The 20,590-nt window shown below is 46.7% G+C and overlaps 1 protein-coding gene and 1 non-coding gene across 3 annotated transcripts in view; both read left to right on the top strand.

Annotated features, from left to right (window-relative positions):
- Positions 1–20,590, top strand: part of ST8SIA2 (ST8 alpha-N-acetyl-neuraminide alpha-2,8-sialyltransferase 2) — a 58,488-nt gene that overhangs the window by 11,638 nt on the left and 26,260 nt on the right. The gene's annotated exons all lie outside the window — the stretch shown is intronic.
- LOC113607698 (small nucleolar RNA U109) lies at positions 10,151–10,292 on the top strand. The gene has a single exon (XR_003428045.1). It is a non-coding gene; the product is annotated as a small nucleolar RNA U109 (small nucleolar RNA).

The raw sequence follows: 20,590 nt of genomic DNA on the forward strand, positions 1-20,590 counted from the left end.
TTCACCCTCCCACAAATGAGGCCTGAGGCATGAAGTAAGGCAAGGAGAAATCTTTTTTTTTTTTTAATGCAGTTTATTTTCCATTTCATCCATGAGGCTTGTTTTTTTAAATCTTGATTTCAGAGTTAACCCTTTCTTTGAAACTTTCTTGGCCAAGAAGGTCTTAAAACTTGGTTTTTGTTTTTTGGGTTTATTTTAGCCATGCCGTGCAGCATATGGGATATTAGTCCTCCCACCAGAGATTGAACCCATGCCCTCTGCATTGGGAGCACAGCATCTTAACCACTGGACCACCAGGGGAGTCCCAAGGCAAGGAGAAATCTTAACCAAGGGTTGAATTGATTTATTAAATGAGCTTAAGGAGGCCGCAATGTCTGTACCAGAATAACTTTGACCCAGGGCTGGAGCATGTGATAGAAATTTCCAGAGAAGCTGGTCAGCCAAGTATTCCTTGACTGTGTCATTAAGTCCCCTCGTGAGCTTGGCTTGGAAGTGATCATTCGCACAGCCGATGGCCCCACTTCACAGTTGGCACACGTGGTTACAGTTCCCTAGGGTTCTTGGGGTTCCTGAGTGGTTTTGGTGGCCTGCCCAGCCAGCAATCTCATTCCAAACTCCATTCTCAGTTATAAAAAGCAGAGGAATTGATGGGGGAGGCCTCTAGGGGCTATCGAAGGCAAGTAGAGGGGAGCCTTTTAAAACCAATCTGCTACTTCAGATAAAGACAGCCTCTGGGCAGGCTGGAAGCCAAGAATTTAATTGTATTTATTTTTGCCATTACTTTCTATTTAGGGCAAGGGATATTGGTATTCTATTTATGGTAATGATATAAAGGTTCCTTTGATGATTAATTCATTTAAGTTTTTAAGTGAGTCGATTTAAAGAAAACTATTAAGTCAATAAAGTGGGATTAGCAAAACACGTAAAGGTAGACCCCAAAAATGACTGAAGTCGATGCTGTGACGATGTGGCTGCTTTACTTCTCTCTGTGACCATTATCTGCCCCCTTGGCAGCAAAGCCGCCACAAGTCCTTGTAAAACTTCTATAGAGAGTAAGTGAGTTAATCTTCCAAAAAAGTACCTAGTTACAGATACGATTTCTCATTGTATCTGGGAAATTGCCCAGTGCTCAAAAAAAGAATTCTCCGATGAAACAACCTTGTGGATGACTCAAAAGGCAAGGATGATTGAGCCCTGCCACCAACTCCCAGAAACACCACTAGGTGAGACTCCCGTCTTAGAGTCTCCCGGCGCCCTCTATATTTTCCTCCTCACGGTTCATATTTCTTGCATGGTGCCTTTCCTGCCTGGTAGATTGTAGCTTTAGGAGGGCTAGAACCATTTCACATCTGTGCTGCGTTGTACTTTCAGCCCCTTGCACAGTGCCTGGCAGAGAGTAGGTGCTGGTTTGGAGAATAAAGGAAGGAAAGGAGGGAGGGCAGGAAGGAGGGAGTTAGTTCCAGAGAGAAGCTCAGAACAGCTCCTGCCACCTACATTCTGCAATCATTTATATATTCCTTTCCGTGGCCAAAGGAGAGAAAATATGATGGTTTATATCAGCTCCCACATGATTGTCTGATTTGAAATCCATTGAGTTCCGTCTTGGTTATAGATGAAACGCACTTTTCCTTTTCCCTGATTCCTTGGAGAAAAGACCAGCCCACTGTTAAAGGTTTCTTAACAGGGTAATTCATGGTGCTATATACAAGCTCCATGGCCTGGTACACAGAAGCCAGAGGACCGGAGGGATGTGGATGTGGCCAGAATTGGGAATCAGGTGCACTGGCTCCTGGCGGGCTGAGATCGTGCTGATAACATGAGATTAATAAGGGTCTGCAACCTCCTCCATCCTGTAGTATCAAGGAGGGTTTTTAAATCGATGCCGGTCTGGCTGGCTTAATGGTACCTAATCTTACCTTTTGAAGCTGGAATATTTGAGAGTTGAGATCAATTGAGATAAAATAAAGCAAACCGTGTTGACTTTTGGGTTTGGGGTCTTCATCAGATTCCCATTGTGTAGCGTTGTTTTTATTTTCTGTCTTGGAAATAGGTGGAGATTAGCCACTGGCGAGGGTTGTTCTGCCTGGACCAGGTGATGGTATATTTACTTCTGTTCTTCTTTTTTTCATCTTCCACAAGATGGTTCTCCATGAGGGAAAGATCCATTTCTAGCCTGTTCATCTCCGTATACCCAGGGCAAGTCGCCCAGTAAATGCTCAATGACTATATCTCAAGTACAGCACTTAGTGTAACCAGCACACTCTCTGCCAGGGGCCAAGTCTGCTGGAAAAGTCAGTCTGTTCCCAAATAGGTGCAGAAACAGCCGCCTTACAAGGCACCCCAGTGCCCCTGGAGAAAAGCCGCAGGAAGGCTCCCTGGTACCTGGTTTCCGTGACTGTTACCACGAGTCTGGTGTGGTCATCACAAAGCTGTGTGAGTAAAATGCATCTGATTCGTCACACACAAGGGCTCCCAAGCCCTGTGTGAGATGCTGGTGACAGGCGAAGATGAACCCAGCACAGAAAAAGTGCTTGAGGAGTTTGTGGTCTGATGGAGGAGAAACTCTTGAAAGTTTAGGCATTTCTCTGGCCAGAGGCTCCGTACATTTTAAAATATTTATTTATTTATTTTTGGCTGTGTTGTGTCTTCATTGCTGCACGTGGGTTTTCTCTAGTTGTGGCGAGAGGGGGCCGCTCTTGGCTGCAGTGAGTGGGCTGCTCATTGCGGTGGCTTCTCGTTGCGGAGCACAGGCTCTAGGCAGCACGGGCTTCAGTAGTGGCTCACGGGCTCTGGAGCACAGGCTCAGCAGTTATGGCGCACGGGCCCAGCCACTCCACGGCATGTGGGATCCTCCCAGACCAGGGATCGAACCCTTGTCCCCTGCATTGGCAGGCAGACTCCCAACCACTGAGCCACCAGGGAAGGACCCCATACATTTTAAAGGATTCTCAAAGGATACCACAAAGCTGAAGAGGAGCTGCTATGAACAGTTGAGACCCTTGAAATGTTGTGAACAGGAATGTGCATCACACATCGTCCTGTGTGAGGATGAGAAACATGTCTGGGGTGAGTGAGAGCTGGGAGATCTGCCACCTCAAGGGCAGGCCCTAAGCTCTCAGGGCCTCAATTTCCCCATCTGTAAATGAGGTTCAACAACCCCACAGGTCTTCTCTAGCTGCAAAGCATCACCACTGGATACCTTCCCTGTTGAGTGAGTCCAGACTCACTGGAAATAACTAATCCTTTTTCTATGCCTCTAAATTCCTTGCCCTGAAATCTTAGAGAAGGGCAATAAGTAGGTGCTGAGCTATTTTCACCTACCACCTGCTCTACATTTAAAAGGGGAAAAAGCCACTCTAAGGGAGGTGGAAGGCAAACTTACACACTGAGGGTCTGCCACATGCCAGGCATCGCAGTGGATGCTTTCACATCTCAACGAAGCCTCTTGATGAACTGGCAAGGCAGGCTCAGCAGCATCTTTATTCCCCGCCTCTCAGTACCACTTGGAGAATCATTCTATTACAGCAGGATGGGTGTTCCTGATAAATTATGCTCAATGTACCACATTTTAGAAAAGCATGTGAGTGTATGTAATAAAATATAGAAAAGCTGGCATCAGTCATAGCTCAATTGGAGGATTTCAGAAGCCTTCTTCCTTCAGTTATCAGGAAGATTCATTATCACCAGCAAGCATCTCAACCTAGTAAGCGTCCCTGTCCTCAGTGGTGAGCCCTGCCATGTCACAGAAGCAAAAACTGACAATACTGTGCTCCTAGTGATGATGATTCAGATCTGTAGGAGCTCCAAAGAGGGAGTCCCCACAAAGGGCGGTGGCAAGAGAAACATTTTCTAGACAAGGTGGGATCAGGGTGGGAACTTGAAGGAATGGTCCAAGACTTAGCTGGAAGAAGAATGAAATTGATGATCCAGATGGGGAGAATGGCCTGAGACAAAGAAGGTTCAAGTGCACATCAAAGAGCTGTTCCTACCTTTGGGGCTTGGCTGGAGTGGGGGGCTTCGGGACGACCTGAGGGTGGAGGAAAATACGATAGGACAGGGGGTGCAGAGCCAGGCTGTCAGGAGCTGAAGAACTCACACTTGATTCTTCGGGGGGTTGCTTTGGTCTAATCTGGGGTCCAAAGACCTCTAAAGAGTCTGTGATGGGTTTTAGGAGATCCATGAACCTCTTGAAATCTTAGGCATTTCTCTGGGCAGAGGATTCATACATTTTAAAAGATTCTCAAAGGATTCCACAAAGCTGAAGAGGAGCTGCTATGAACAATTGAGACCCTTGAAATGTTTTGAACAGGAACGTGTAGACTGTATGTTGCTGGAAGGGGCAGAAGCTAGGGAGACCACCCAGGTCATCTATAGGAGCAGCATGGAGGGTCTGGGCTGGGGGGTAGGGGCTACAAATGGAAAGGAAGAGAGAGCTAGGGAGTCTTGGTTACAGAGGAGAAATGACAATACTCTGGGATGGTCAGTGATGGCCGAGCCCACTGTGGGTATTGGAATCCAGAGGGAAAGCTGTGCCTTAAGGTCCAATGGTGAGTTTGACTTTAAACATGATGATTTTAACAGGATAGAGTTCATCTGCGTAGGAACGAAGACATTTAAAAATCATTGAATCACCAATTATTGGAGTGTAGGTACAAAAGAGGCCAGCCAGCCCATTCCCCTGTATTTTCCAGGTACAGCGATGACACCCCAAGATGGGAAGGGACTTGTCCATAGTCACCTGGATGGTGGGCAACTGTAACCAATATGTAAGTGAATAATATTTAGGAGAGAGGTCAGAGCTGAGATGGAGATCAGAAGCCATTTGGAGGGAGACGGTTGAGGCCATGAGTGCAGCCATCTTTAACGTAGCAGAGACCCCAGGATTAAGCTTCGGTCTTTGCCCTCATTTAGAGAGTTGGAAGGAGGAACCAAGGGAGCAAAGAGCATGGAGAAGGACAAAGAAGTGAGGGGAGAACCGAGAGACCAAAGCTGTGACCAAGGCGGGGCAAGCGCCCCTGGCGGAAGGGCGCATGGGATGAGGATGCTCCAGGGCCACTGGCTGGGGCATCAGCGGGCTCTGGGTGACAGTTGAGAGACCTCTTTCCTTGGCGTGGTGAGGTGATGTGAGATTTCAGAGAGGTCCCTGATAAAAGGGGGCTATGATTACAGTCTGGCCTTGCTAGAGGTTTGAGAGGCAAAGAGAAGCAGGTCGAGAGCAGGACCAGGCAGAAGGAGAATACTTTTAAAATTAAAAAAGTGTATTTGTAAAAATAAGGTAAAGAAGCAATGAGGGGAGAGAAGGAAAGAGGGAGAGGTTATATGAGAAAGTCACAATCTTGAGGAGAAAATGGGACCAATAAACAGAGGTGGGGATGAAGATTCAGAGACCATCTTCTGGGGCGAGGAGGGCCCAGAAACAACATGAATTTTACATGAGGGAAGATTGGGATCCATTCACCCATCAGGCTCCTCTTGCTTTGAGACCATGGCTTGTGCAGACCCCTCTGCCTGATGCTCTTCCCACAGCCCTTTCGAGGCTGCCCTCCTCGTATTCTGGGGTTCTGACAAAATGCCACCCCCCAAACAGCTCTTCCCTGCCTGCTCCCAAGTATACCCTCAGTCTCTAATCACTGCTTCTCCTCATTTCTTCTTAGCGTCACCCAGCGTATGGATGGGCGGTTATGATTCTGTTCCTTTGCTGCAGTGTTTCCTGTATGTGTATGTGTGTGAGTGTTTCTTGTCTCCAAATTTCAATTTTAAGCACCTTCAGACAGGAGACTGTCTCCATCCCCCATTGTGACCCCAGAGCCCAGCCCGGGGCCCATCATGCACGTTAATTAGAACACAAAGAAGAGAAGGAAGAAGAATTCAGCCATGACCTACTCTCTCTTCTCAGAAAAGTTTAATAGGAACAACAATAAAAATAAAATTTAAAATAGCATCTGTCAAGCTGTTTATACGTAATCATTATCTCTTTTACTCTTCATGGTTTACTCATTTTAAGAGGTGAGGAAGCTCCGTTTTCCATATTCCGCTAGTGAGGGTGGAGTTAGGAATCTCACCAAAGCCCATGTTAACGACAGTGTTGGATGACAGAGGCATTTCCATCAAGAAAACAAGAGGCTAGATCCCTTTCTCCCATCCCCTCTGCCAGGGGATGGGTAGGCTCTGTGTATCCTCTCCCTGCTCCCGCCCACAGCATCACGTGGTTCTGAATGTGCCCGTGCAACGCATGTGCAGGTGTTCTACTATCTAGAAAAAAAAAAAGGGTTAAATTTCCTGTCCACCTGTCAGTTGGGAGGTAGAGAATTCTCTTTGCCTCTTGATTATTCTAAACCTCAAGGAGGGGCCGGGGTGTCCCCCTTCACCCTAGCCTTCTCCCCTGGCACTTTCTACAGGAATGTGATGGCAGGAGAAATGGAAAGAGGGTGAGGCTCTGAAGCAGCCCCCAGATGCAGAGCCCTTAGTGACAACTTGGGCCACTGTCCCCTGGGCACCGTCCAGAGCCACCAGCCCGGACCTTGGAGGTAGGCAGGCCTGTGACTGTGATGCCGCCTCAGGCCCCAGCCCACCCTGGATGTCTGGCCTGATGCTTAGGGCAAGAGGAAAATCAAAGGAGGGGGGCTTCCTGTTAACCCATCTTTGTTCCTCTCCTTTGTACTTCTTTAGAACAGGAACCAGGTTCCCAGCCTTCTGCACAGCCTGAACTTCCTGTCCAAAGCTGCTGGAAATATTCAAAGTGTTAAGGTCAAAGTCTCCTAGAATGAGGGGTGGGAATCAAGAGGTATGGAACAACCCCGGGTCACTCGTACACTCCGCTTGTCCTGACATGGCTTCACACCTCCTCCTCTCAGCTGTGGCAGCTGGAGTTGCGGGCATGTCTGGAGTCAGGCGTAGAGTCCCAGGTACGATGCCCGTCTGGCCCTGCTCTCTGGCTTCTCTTCTGCGTTTGCTCCCGTTACAGCATGCCCCAGTTCTGACTGAGCTCAGACTTTCACCACCACTCCACCCCAACCTCTTGCACCAAGTTCCTGATTTGGAGATAATCCGTCAGACAGAGCCAGGTTCAAATCCTGCCCCAGCTCCCTCTTCCCTGTACACCCTTGGATATGATGCCAGGTTCAATTTCTGCCCCAGCTCCCTCTTCCCTGTACACCCTTGGATATGATGCTTAACATACCTAAACAAAATGGGAGTCATAAAAAGGCCCACCTCTTAGGGCTGCGATAGGGACAAAAGGAGAAAATCCACAGTGAGGGTTTGGTCCGTGTCTGCCCCGTGGTAAGTGCCTAGTCAGTGTTAACTCTGGTTATGGTCGCTTCTCCACTATCCGTCTGAGCAGATGTCTCCTCAAGTCCCCATTCAGACACCCGATTCTAGCATCAACCTGGACACAGCCTTGGGTGCCAGCATCCTCCCTATGCCCATCCGCATCCCACCCCCCACCTGCTACCAGCTGCAGTGATGTTTGTTGGCTGATGTCACTTTCCGTGCCCTGAAGCAACAGGGCTGGAGTTCATTTTCTCCACCCTGAGCACTGTTTCGGGGCTTTTCTCAAAGGCAATCAGAAAGCAGCTCACAAGGGGGACCCAAAGGGCAGAACCCCCCCCCAATTCCCCCCCAGAGCCTTGGACTCCCACAGAACATGCGCTGGGGAGTGGGGATGGAGACCACAGCTCACACCTGAGGCGTTAGGGCTGCGTATCCCTCCAGAGCCAGGGCTGGCTTTCCATTACTAGTCTATCAGTTAGTGATTCAATCAGCAAGTCCAAGAAAGCAGCCTTGTGCCACATCATAGGGAGAATGGAGCTCCCAAATTTTCTTTGCCAGAACTTTTGTCTTCTGAATATTGTGTGTGGGGTGGGGACGACGGTGCCTCTGGGTGTTCCTCTTCTGCTCTGGTTGATTTTATCAATAAGCATCTTGTTAGTTGTCATTGAAAGGGAGCAAGGAACTAGTACTCCCTGCCACTTCCTATACACCCTCAGGTCCCGTAGCGTTGCTGTACCTGGCATAAGTGGGGCTTCTGAGTCAGGGAAGGTCATGGAGAAGGTGACATGAGCTGAGTTTTGCTACCTGAGTAGGAGTGGGTGTAGGGATCTCAAACTCAAATGCCTTCAAGGTCTAGGCAGGTCACATAAATAAGTGAAACAGTACAGTGTAAGACAGTAAGGAGTGATGTGGACTGTGGGAAAATATAGTTTATACCCCGCCCCCAACGTGAGGCACAGCTGCTTCTCACCTCCACCAGTTACTATGGTTCAGGGTTCTGATTGTTCAAAAGAAGCCAAAACTTAAGATATTTTATAATGACTAATCCCTTGGGTTTTTACCATTGGCCTCTTAATCCTAAAATATTTAACGTTGTGCAAGCTCCCCAGGCCAGATACGACCTGGGGCGGGCAAGTCATAAACTCTGAATTAAGAAAATGGAAAACAGAATGAAGGGTTCTGGAGAGAGAGGATAACGTTCAAAGGCACAATCTTGTGATCTGACTCACACGTTCCGGAAACTGCCCATTGCTTGGTGGAGTTAGCAGGTGGATGTGTGAGAAAGTGAAGATGAGGACAGACTCAGAGTCTTCTGTGCTATGCTAAGGAACCCGAACTTTATTTTGAAAGCAATGGGGCTTGGTGAGGGAACCCACTTCAAGGAGGAAGCGCCATGTTGCACTTTGCATTTTGGAAATCCGGGTCCCACGTGGGAGCGTTTGGCAAAGGATGACTCTGCGGACAGGGAGGTAAGAGAGAAACCATGGCGGGGAACCTGAGGGAAGGCATGAGGGCATGGCACCTGCTGTCCTCAGATGGGAGAGTCTGAAGGCTGGGTGATCTTGGGGAAACCTGGTGAGAGAGGATGGGGAGTGTCCACAGCACCCTGATTCTGCATGACTGGGTGGGTACCATTCCCTGAGGGAAACCTGGGGAAGAGCAGGTTGGGGGTGTGAGTGCCGGTCAGGTCTGAGGTCTGTGTGGCGGTGACTAGGCTGTTCTGTGATTCTGGAACCTGGAAGTGCATCGGGAGTTGTGGGCATGTAGATGAACGGTGGAAGCCGGGGCTTCTTAAGGGCTAAGGGTGGGCTCTGAGCAACCCTGACATCTAGGGGAAGGGCCTAGGAGGAAGGCCTGGGAAGGAGCAGCAGAGAAGAGTTTCAAGGAAAACCTGGAGGAGTGTTGAACTTGATGAAGGAGGAGGGAATCTAGGACCTAAGGGACATTTCAGGTTCTCGTTCAGGAGAACTGATGTGTCGTCAACCCACTCAGGGACCAGGCCACACCCTGTGGGTCCCACTGGGGCTCCATCCGGCACAGCCCCGTGGCTGGTGGATGGACCACACCCAGGTCTTGGCAACATGACTGTCAGATGTGCCTCTCATGCTAGTTAGCTGAGCACTTCTTTGCTGAAGAAAAGAAAATGCACTAATTTAATCTCGGGCAGATCTCCCCACTGGACGGCCGCAGAGCCATCCGACAGAGCAGCAGCAGCGGTGAGAATCACAGTTCTGCCACAGATAACACATTCCATTTTCTTCCATCCACCGCTCCTTATTTCTCCCTAATGGGCCACGCTGTTGGAAGGCAGCTTCCCTGAGGACAGCTGATCCGAGGGGCCTCGGCAGAGTCCACACGCAGCAGTGGTTTCTTCTGACCCCGAAGGCAGCAGCCATCGCCTTCAATAACAACACTGCAACTGACATTCACGTCTGCCCGGAGCTTCTTTCTTTAATCCCACCACAGGACCCCGCTTTGCAGAGAAGGACCTCAAGACCTCGAGAGGCCAAGGGCTGCAAAGCTAGAGCACGTTGGGAACCAGAACTCCAGCACCCTTACTGACGGTCCCGCCGTCCTCCTTCCAGGTGACGGCAACATTCCCTGAGTGGTGTCGGCTGTCGGGGGAGCCGCATTTATCCAGGTCCCGCAGAGTAGGGAAGGGGACAAGACATATCAAACACCCAGAAGAAAAGTGACTTTAAAGTCGTCCCCAACCCAGGTGCCCTCCAGGGGTTTTCTCAGGAAAAGGCTGCAGCTGTGTTAATAGGGACACGGCCTCTCTGAATGCAGGTCTGTCAAGAAGTGAACAAAGGGGAGGGAAGAAAGGCCGGCTTAAGGCAGAGAGCTTTCAAGTCCCAGCGAGGCGGGTTCAAGAGCAGAGCACGGCCCGTCGGACAGACGTTCTGCTTCTCTTTAAAGAGCACGGATTTATCCACACCGTGTGACATGAATGAAATGAGAAGTTTTCAGGGCTGCCAACCTCTCCGTTAAGGTTCTGCAGTGGTATATTTCCAATACAATAAAAAAACGGAAAACGACAGCCAAGGCTAACACTGTGTCTGCAGCAGGAGGCCGCAGCAACTGTCAATAGTGGACGCTAAGTGACGGGCCAGTGGAAGTGCTATGGTTTGAATGTTTGTGTCCTCCACCCCGCAAATTCACATGTTGGAATCCTAATGCCCAATGTGATGGTATTTGGAGATGGGGCCTTTGGGGGTGATTAGGTCATGAGGGTGGAGGCCTCATGAATGGGGTTAGTGCCCTTATAGAAGAGGCTTCAGAGAGACCCCTCACCCTTTCTGCCATGTGAGGATAAAAGACGTCTGTGACCTAGAAGAGGGCCCTCATCTGGCCATGCTGGCACCCTGACCTCAGACTTCCAGCCTCCAGAACTGTGAGCAATCAATTGGTGTTGTTTATAAGCTCCCCAGACTACGGTATTATGTTCTAGCTGCCCAAATGGACTAAAATAGGACTGAATGAATTTTCATATAAAACTCTTCCTAAGCGTAGTTTTTAATGGCTAGACCGCATTTTGTCCTTATTGGTGTGGTGCCAGTGGAGAATCTGACTTGAATATTTTCCCAATTAGCTCACCAAGTGTCTCGCAACTACTTGTTGAGTAACCTTTGCTTCCTCTTAAGTCTCTGGCATCTCTTTGACTGTGTAATAAATTCTTACATGCAGCAGGTGAAGGGCAGGGTGCAGGAGCCAGTGTTCTGCAGGCACACGTGGTTGGACTATATGCAAACTGAATCCCTGCTCTGACAGTTTATTTGCTGGGGGTGACCCTGGGCAAATCACTTAAACTTTTTGAGCCTGCATGTCCTATTTCTAAAACCAAAATATGAAAATTAACATGCCACTGGTACAGTGCCTGGCGCAGGGTGGAGCTCAAGCAAATGAAGTTATTAATAATTTTTACTGTTCTCTTGGAATCCACATCCCCTTCCTAAGGATGTGTTTTGTTAACATGTACGTCTGGGACTGGGATTGTCACCTGGAATAGTGAAGCCATCGCTCTTGGGGAGTAAATTTTGGTGGGGGCAGGAAGATGTTGACAAAAATATTCAACCATATTTTTTATCTGAAAATTTTATAAAACTAATATTTTGTAAGAAAAATATTTTCTATATTTTGATAGAAAGTAATGCTGGACAAAATCTTGTTGGGTGTGAATATAGAGAAAAATTGAGATTTTTTTAATTGGGGGGCACCCTCTGTTAGGGGAACAGAAAGAATCAAGGAGGGATTTTATGTCATTATTAATGGAACCTTAAAGTGTTGAGAAGAGTGTGATTTAAAATAATGGATTTTCAGAGCCAGAAGGAATCTTAAAGATGCCCTGAGGACTCTAACCCTTCTCTTCACTTGGGATCGTTTATCATGTCTCTTCCCAGTAGCTTATTTCTTCCAGCGGGAGAAGGTTTGTCCAGGGCCACCCTGTGGCCAGAACCAGGAAGTCCCAACTTTACTTATCCAGGAAGGAGGACGTGCCACCAAATGTTGACAGAGTTCAAATAAGATGGGGACAGACATGCCCATCACAAGGTGTTCATACAAGAGTGCTTTTGATAGAGTGTTGGGGACATGAACCAGAATGGAGTTGTAGGGGGAGAGGGTGGAGCAAGGAATCATAGACAGGGTAGAAGTTTGCAAAGTGCTGGAAAGAGACAGAGAAGTAGCTGAGGGGTGTATGAAAGAAAAGTTGGGTCGTTTATTGAAGATGAGAAAAGCAAACATATATATAAATGCTAGTGGGGATGAGCCAGCAACATGGCAGAGTCATAAGGCGCTGGTCTGAGCCAGCCTGCTGGGTTCAAATCCTGACATCCCTTCTTAGTAGTTGTGTGGCCCCGGGCAGGATTTTCCCCTTCTCTGTGCCTCTGTTTCCTCTCAGGTAGAAATGGATCATCATTTCTACATTCCCGGGCTACTGTCAGGCTTAAATGAAGTAATATAAAATTTGTAGGACAGAATCTGGCATATACAAGGTCCAAGATAAAGACCAGAATTATTATGCAGCTGAAATGAAGCTTTAACTATGTGGGGAAGAGAGGAGAAGTAGTTGATGGAATAAGAATCGCCAAAGGCAGGAAGGGATGCAATTCCAAACACAGGTGGAGGTACTGGGTTTGGATAAGGGGACAGCTGGCTTGTTGTAACAAAGGACGGGAGGAGGCAGATTCCTTCTACTTGTAACTATTCACTGACTTCTGATGATGTCCAGGCACTAGGGGTGCAGCCCTCAACAAGATAGACACAGTGCTTCCATCATGGAACTTACACTCCTGTGGCAGAGGTAGACCGTACACAAGGTACATGATATGGTGATGAGAAGACAAAAGGGGATGGGAGTGGGAAGGGCCACAGTGGGGGGAGTAGGACAGCAGATGCTATGTTAAATGGGATGGTCAGGGAAGGCCACTCTGAGAAGGTCCGATATGAGCCAAGATTTGAAAAAGGGGGAAAGGGAGGAGTGAGCCATGGGGTATCTGTTGGAAAAATGTTCCAGGGAGAGGGAACAGCCAGTGCAAAGGCCCTGTATCTGGAGCACTCCTGGCAGGTGTGGGTATGTGGGCAGTGGTGGTGGGAGTGAGGCTGGGGTTTCCCTTCTTCCTCCCCGAGACATGCTTCTGGCGGGGGCTGAATCCTCTTCTCTACAGCGAAGGGATGGCTTCAGCTTTTTTGACTCATCTATTCATTCAGCAGTCCTCTTTGCAGCACATTGGATGTGCAGGAGATATGTGACCTCCACCCCTTCATGGTAATGCAGAGATGATCAGGACCCTGTCCTAGGCTTGGCCCCAGTCTAGGGGCTGGTGGCGAAGCCACGTGCTAGGTGAAGCTGCAGTTGTAGGTGAGTGTAGGGAGAACCTTGCTGCAGGTGTGACCAGGACACCGAGGCAGGTCAAGGGACGCTGGTTCACTGTAAAGAAGGGTCTTCAGAAGTGGGGCGGGAGGGACTCAGAAAAGGCTGCATAGCCATGAACTACCTACTGGAGAAGTCTTCTCTGCTGACAGCTTTCACCAGCTCCAGTTCAACCAACTGCATAGATATGTATCGTCTCTGAGTTTTAACTGCGTTGGTTTCTGGGGTTTTGAGTGGTCTGGATTTGGAACGCATCATTCTCTTAGAAGTCTTTGTATTATAAAGTCTGTTTCCTTTGTAAAATGAGTGTAGATTGGAGGAGGACCAGTACCACATGAGTTGGTCACCCCAGTTCATGTATCATTTCTGGCTGGTGCCTCGGTTTACTGCGAAAGTGTTTGGTCTGGATGATAAATTATATGGTCTCTCTCCTGGTTGTTGGTCATGATGAGAAAGAGAAAAGATCAGGAATAAGTGTTATGGGAAATGCTTGGCATCCAAGTGGCTTGTTTACTTTTCTGATGTGCAGATGACTAGTATAAGAGACTGGGGAAATTGGCTGGAATCAAAGCCCTCCGTTCTCACGAATATTTTCTGAGGTCGAGCAGAGGGAAGAGCCAAGAGTGAGCTGGTACCTTTTTGAACACTGATGGAAGCTGATTAACAAACAAAAGTTTGCTGAAATTGCAGCCAGCGGATACATCAAACCAAGCTAACATTTAACGTGAAGGAAGAGAGGATGGCAGAAGGAGGAGCTGAGCATTCAGTGAGGTGGGCATAAGAAGACAGAAGCCCATGAGCTTGCTGCTGTAACCCTCCTGTTAGCACCTACAACACCCACAGAAGCCAGAGGTCTCAATTGTCATGGAAACACCATTGTCAAGGTTGAAACCTACACTGGTCTCTTCAGAGCTCTATGTCCAGCAGCGTTTCAGTGTCTGTGAGGTCCAAGAGCTCCAGTGCCATGATGAGACTTGCTGAATAGGAAAAGGCATCTCAAAGACTGTCGAGCACATCAGTGAAGGTGTTAGACCTGGCCTGAAGAGCTGGAAGCTGAGTGGGTGGACCCGGAGGAGGGTAACAAACTGGTGTCAGACACGGGTGGCACTGGGAATAAACCTAAATTTGGTGCGAACATCATACCAGAAGTGTCGTTTGCTGCCTGTAAAGCCGCAGCTGCTGAGAGGGGGCCCCCTGTACCGTCACACTGAGTCCTGGCTGGCCAGTGCCAGCTTTCATTGTGATCCAGGGTAGTTTTCACGCTGTTAACGAGCCGACAGTACAGGAGTTTTTGATCCTCACTGTTGGAGCTGTGACTTCAGGGAAGCCGTGCTCAGGGCAGCAGAAGCCTACCTCAACCAGAAGGATGTCATCAGAAATGTGGCAGAGGTGCTTTGTGGAGGGGCATTTTGCTCCTAACATCCTAGAGAAGGAATTAGCAAAGCACGGCTCACAGGTCAAAGCCTACCTCACAGGTCAAAGCCTACCCTACCTCACAGGGCAGCTACCTGTTATCGTGTGGCTCTCCAGCTGAGACGATTTTACAGTTTTAAAGGGTTGCAAAAACATCTAAATAAGTATAACATTAATACCAAGTGCTTTATGATATGTCATGCACTGTTTTAATCTCTGCACTCATTAGCTCACTTAATCTGTATAAAAACTCCGTGAAGTAGATACTATTACTCATTTTTTTAGATGAGGAAACAAATGGAAGCTTCTAGATAGGTTAGCAGTAGTCAAAGATCACACAGCTAATGATTAGTTCAGCTGGAATGCAGACACTGGGAGTCTTATCTCAGAGCTTGTGCTCTTAACTTGCTTCCCCATATGACAAGTTCTCCAACACGGTTAGGGTGTATAGAGTATAAGTCCAAAAGAGAGATTCAGGTGACACAATCCGGTGAGTTCACCAGAGGGAAGGTAACAGTGTTTCAGAGAAGCAAGGGAAGGCTCTATAGAGGAATGGGGCCACCTTTCTACCATGATGACAGGAACACTAACTTTGAACCTCAGTTAACTAAAGTCTCATCCCCCAAAAAGAATTACATTCTTCTTATTAATAGACCTGTTACCCAAAATAATGTACTCAATCATTACTATTATATTTTTAATTTCATCAATAAGAACTTTGTTGAAATTTGTTTTCTCTTTTGTTGTTTAAGTATCTTCATCTGCATAAGATCTTCAATTTTTCCTCTTGGCCCACAAAGCCTAAAATATTTGCTGTCTGGCCCTTTAAGGAAAAGTTTGCCAACTTATATCCTAAAGAATTCAGGGCCTTGGAGTTGCTGTGGAATGTGATGGGAAAGCCTGGTGAATGGCACAGATGCAGCAGCATCTAACCCTTAGAGTTTGGAAAGTATGACCTTGAACTTTGGGTCTCCTGATGACCCCAGCCATTACATCAATCTGATGAGTTGGTGAATGAGTACAAGTCCTTCATCAAGGACTACCTAGTGGCATCCACTGAACATGCCTTAGGCCAGTATGACTGTAAAGCTTGGAAGTTCTCCACTAGTGGAGGTGGTGCCCAGGTGGTAGGGGATGGTTGCACAGTGACCAACCTGAAAAGTATTCCCAAGCCTATGGGCAAGGACCCTGTGCAACTGCCTTCTGCTCAGAATGAATGAAAAAGACCCTGTGACAGAGTCTTTTCAGGAGTTCAAACTGGCCCAGTCCAAAGGATGGGGCACCATATTTCTCACTGTGCCAGGGAAACTGAAGATACTGTCATTGCCAGCCTTGTGACTGGATCTGCACTGGACCAACCAAGGCAGGTGCCCCCTTGCCCATCTGAGCACTTGGCCAAGTACGACCAGCTCTTCAAATGGAGGAGGAAATGGACATCAAAGCTCAATTTGCCAGCAAAAATTTCAGGAAGTTCCTAGCCAAGTATGCTCTGGGCAGGAGAGCCCCTGAGCTCTTGAGCCCCAAGCACTTGTCAGCTGGTGGGACTTCTGCTCCTGTCCTAATCACAGGTGCTCAATGATCCAGACACAAACACTTTGGAAGGGACTTTCCTTCCCCCGTCTCTGTGATATTCTAGCTCCTGAGAATGGCCACATCCAAAGCTAGGCTTCCGACATGCTACTCCATGGATGAACCCTGAAATACTTTATTAAGTCAAAGAAGCCAGGCATAAAAGGACAAATATTGTATGATTCCACTTACAAAAAATATCTAGAGTAGGCACATTCACAGAAATAGAAGAATAGGATAGAATAGAGTACTAGGGGGTTGGGGGAGCAGGGATTGGGGAATTATTGTTTAATGGGTATAGAGTTTCTGTTGGGGGTGATGAAAAAATTCTAGAGATAAATGCTGGTGATGGCTCCACAATATTGTGAATATATTGGATGCCACTGAATCGTACACTTAAAAAGGGATAACGTGGAAATTTTATGTTATGTATATTTCACCACAAAAAAGAAAAAGTCTTTAAAAAAACACCCTTGAACCCTGTTGGAATCCCTTGCTCTGTTCATGTGAATGACTGCAAATCATCCTTTTCCTTCTTTTCTCCCTACCATGTGTTTGTGGGGCCACATCCTTATAATGTGTGCTTGGAGGATCAACAGGCAGGACCCCCAGTGGTTTATATGCACAAGTTGAAAGCACACGTTCAGTATCTTCCCAAAACTGTAACGGAAGAATCGTCTGCAAATTCATGAATTGTGTTTTAGTTTAATCTTTTATTCTCAGGACTAATCAACTGTTTAAGTTGGGTCCGCACACTTAATTAAAGCTTTCAGCTCTTGAAAGTTCATTTACTGAGCCTGACTCTTCAGTGAGGAACCAAGGATGTGGGAGATTCTAACACAGCTATGAGACCCCAGCACACTGAAACATGACCTTACCTATAAAACAACTGGGCTTGGATGAAGAGGCTAAACAGAAATGCAGTTTTCAGGTTTGCTAATTGCTTTTCACTGAAAACAAATCCAACTATGCATGTTATTATTTTTTTAAGATATTTTTGATGTGGACCACTTTTAAAGTCTTTATTGAATTTGTTACAATATTGCTTCTGTTAGCTCCCTGACCAGGGATTGGACTCGCACCCGCTGCGTTGGAAGGCAAAGTCTTAACCACTGGACCGCCAGGGAAGTCCCTGTTATTATTTTTTTAAACAGGCTATTTTTATTTTTTGTCTTAGTTTACTGCTCGGAAAGAGTATTATGTTCATGGTGGAAAGGAGACTGACATCTTAAAATGTAGAGCTTTGGAGTACTCAGACTCCATCCTCACTATGGCTGAGAATAACGGGCAGGGTCAAGTGGACAGGGATTATTACTAATATTATACCTTGTTTTATAGAGTTCTTTATAGTGTGAAAAGAGCTCTCCCACGTATTTACTCATTTGGATGACCTAAGCATCTTTGTTTCTATGATTTCAGAAGTTGATGAATTATCTTTAGGAAATTTTTCTCACCTGATCATCTTCCTCTGCCACTCAACCAAGCAGGTATCAGCATTCCCCAATCACAAGGGATGTAAGCTTATTTTAATAACAATGGAGGCAAGACCTAATTAGAAAAAAAAATCCCTTGCCAATTCATGTGATTCATTTTGAGCCAAATTATCTGCAACCTGAGTTTCTTTGAATGACAGTCTGCCCCATTCTCTGGGTATCTGAGAGGTGAAACTGTGTCTTGTACAGGTATAAGTAATATGTGTGAACACAGCATGCGAACTGCAGGGAAGACTTTGGAAGAAAAGTGCCACTTAGCACTGAAGTTAGATTTGATTCACTGAGCCCCAGCTGGACAAAGTACTATGCAAGGCTGGGAAGGTGAACAAAACAGGGTCCCCCTGTTTTAATATAGGTTTTATTATTATTTAGGTATGGTCAGGCCAACAGATCAGGAGATGACCACCATTGAAAATGTAGTGTTTATACTCCCACATTCCAAGAGGGGTGGCACACCACATCATGCAGGGCCACATGAAGTAGCACCAGATCACTTAGGAGGGAGGGGAGGGGGAACTGTGGACAAAAGCCTTTATTGTGGTTTCCATAGGAAGGAAGGGTGAAACAGGGTAAGCAGGCTTAAGATTGGCTAGTTTGGATAACTTCAGCAGACTCTGGGGCATAGGAGCTGTCCTACCTGTCTGGGACAACTGTAACCCCTCGTTATATTAAACCAGATAGATGCATAGATGTCTGGTACCTAGCTCCAGGTGATTATGGCAGGTGGACAGTGGCCCAGAGAATAAGATCCCACTAAGGGAGGTGGCAGGGGTATGGGCTCTAGATTAGTTGATTTGTATTTGAAAGGTGCACTCCCAGGCCAGTTGTTTACTATCTCTAGGAATTTGCTAACCCTGAGAGGAGCTGTCCCTCCACAGTCAGCAAGGTCCCAGATGTCAAAGCATCAGATAAAGAAAGTAAAAGACATGGTTAATGCACACAATCCAGGGGCTTCCCTTCTAGTGTGGCGAGCAGCTGAGGAAGATGAAACCAGAAACCAATCTCTAGACCTTGGTTTCTTCAACTATAAGAGGAGGAGTTTAGACTATGTCAATGACAAAATTTCTTTCAAGTCTCCCATCTGTGATTCCATGAAATAATTAAATATGAAAAGGTGACAAATGCTGTAATAGAATGCTTTAGGAAGAGAAGGAAAAGGTGGCTGAGAATTGAAAACTAAGATGGTTTTGAGGGGAAGCACAGGTGTTGGGCTTGGGGTTTAGCATAGGAAGGTGATGGGATGGGTTGGCTGATGGAGGGGATTCATCTTCTCAGAGGCATTAGGTAGAAAACAAACATCAAAGCAGAGGTTCTCAAATGGAGGCCATTTTGCCTCCCTGCCCCAGGGGACATTTGACAATGTCTGGAGGCACTTTTAGTTGTCACAGTTTGGGGGTGTGGGGAGGGCTGCTCCTGGCATAAAGTGGGTAGAGGCCAGGGATGCAGCTAGAACACCCTACAATGCACAGGTAGCTGCCCAACCCCCAACACCCACATTGAAATATCAATAGTGCCGAGGTGGGGAAACCCAGAGTTAGAGGAAGGACTGGTATGAAAAAGTGCATGGTTTGTGGTGCCCACGTCAGCAGGACTGGATGCTCCCCAGGACCTGGCCTGGAGGCAGGAGAAGAGAAAGCAGGAGGAAGTTGTTGCTCAGCATTGAGTCCTCTCCAAACCCCTGGTCGCGTTAAACCAGATAGATGCACAGATGCAGTGCTCACCTCACCTGGAGTCCTCTCAGATTTCAAGAAAGGTGCTGAGCAGAGTTTGTTGAGGTTTGCTGTTTGTATAAGCAGAATTTTAAATTTTTATGAAGGTTTCTTAAAAATTATATTTTCTCTTAGGATTTCTTCTTCCACTTCTGAATTTTAAAAGTCCTTCACATATATTCCTCACACCTCATCAAGATTTGATAAATATCCTCTTCCATTTTCTTACCAACTTTGTATGGGTTGCCTTCTTTAAATATTTAACTGTTTAATTCAGTCTTCCCCAGAGGTGCTATAAGTATGCTTGGTAATAAGTAAGATGATTTTAGGAATTCCATTGGTAGATATTTTTGTGGTAATGGTTTTGTGTTCTTTTCAAATGAGTATATAATCATGATATCGAACCCATATTTTCACGGATGGTGTTGTGTAGGTTAAGAAGTTTTTAAAAGATGAGTCCATTTAAAAACTTAATAGATAGTAGTATGGGTGATAAACAAAATATGGCAAACTGCTGATAGGAATATGAGAATTACTAAAGTCTGAGAAACACTAGTTAAATCCACTTGAAATTTATAAGTCAGGGAACACTTACATGATTTCCCTCCAACTCACCTCCAGATTATTAATCAACTACTTCAAACCATTTATTGAATTTCTCGTTGATAATGATTTTTAAAAATCATACATCAATTCTCACGTGCAGCATTTCTAGACAATCTTTTTTGTTCCAATAACCTTTCATTAGTATTGAGCTATGACCGCACTTTTAATTACTTACTGGACTTAATATCTGGCCCAGCAAGTCTTCCCTCCCCCAAGGAGTGCTGATTTTGAGGACTGGGGTCAGGGTCAGGACATGTGAAAGGTCAGTGTCACGTGGACAGCAGCGGGCCCAGGAAAGCCCTTGGGCGCTGACCTAAGTAGATTATGGCTACAGGCCAGAGATGGCCAGGTATTCCCAGACCCTTGGATTAGATGTGTGAGAAAGCCGCCATCCCAAGGGTAAATGAAGAGAGACAAAAAAGAGATATTACGCATTGATTTAAATGTGAAGAACCAATGATACTCTGTGTAATTAAGAATTAGACTGTGTGTAATGAAATTTGAGACCTGAAGGGAGACCTGAGATGAGCCACTGGGTGAGTCATAGCACACGTCCTGTTGCCTGGTCCTCCAGCTAAGAGGCAGAATATTTCCTGTTGCCAAATAACGTTGAAAGGACATTTCAGTCTATCAGGAAAAGACACACGCGTGCGCAC

Source organism: Aethalodelphis obliquidens, unplaced genomic scaffold (genome assembly GCF_003676395.1).
Source record: "Aethalodelphis obliquidens isolate GAN/ISIS:26980383/991018 unplaced genomic scaffold, ASM367639v1 scaffold49, whole genome shotgun sequence".
Classification (NCBI taxonomy): domain Eukaryota; kingdom Metazoa; phylum Chordata; class Mammalia; order Artiodactyla; family Delphinidae; genus Aethalodelphis; species Aethalodelphis obliquidens.